At 34.2% G+C, this 234-nt stretch overlaps 1 protein-coding gene across 13 annotated transcripts in view; it reads right to left on the reverse strand.

Annotated features, from left to right (window-relative positions):
• Window positions 1–32, reverse strand: part of LOC119596319 (intersectin-2-like) — a 134904-nt gene extending 134872 nt beyond the window's left edge. For all 13 annotated transcript variants that reach the window (XM_037945513.1, XM_037945514.1, XM_037945512.1 and 10 more), the window contains exon 1: window positions 1–32. This exon is cut by the window's left edge and continues 125 nt beyond it. The gene's annotated coding sequence lies outside the window, so the exon portion shown is untranslated.
• Window positions 33–234: the final 202 nt, after the last annotated feature.

A 234-nucleotide genomic window follows, 5' to 3' on the forward strand; every position in this document is an offset into this window, starting at 1 on the left:
TGCTTTCTCTCTTTTTGCTTCTTCTTCTCGTTCTCTGTTGATTAAACAAAAAGGCAAATTTTCTGAAAAATGCAATTTGCAGGGTGTAACTTACAAACAAAATAGAGACCAAAAAATAATACTATATGTTATGAAGACCTTTACTTGTATTTGCAAGGATTTTAAAATGTAAAAATGTAAACAACCTACCTCCGGAGCCTCTCTTCTGTCTCTCGTCTCTGAGCATCTAGGAGA

The sequence above is a fragment of the Penaeus monodon genome, chromosome 37 (genome assembly GCF_015228065.2).
Source record: "Penaeus monodon isolate SGIC_2016 chromosome 37, NSTDA_Pmon_1, whole genome shotgun sequence".
NCBI lineage: Eukaryota > Metazoa > Arthropoda > Malacostraca > Decapoda > Penaeidae > Penaeus > Penaeus monodon.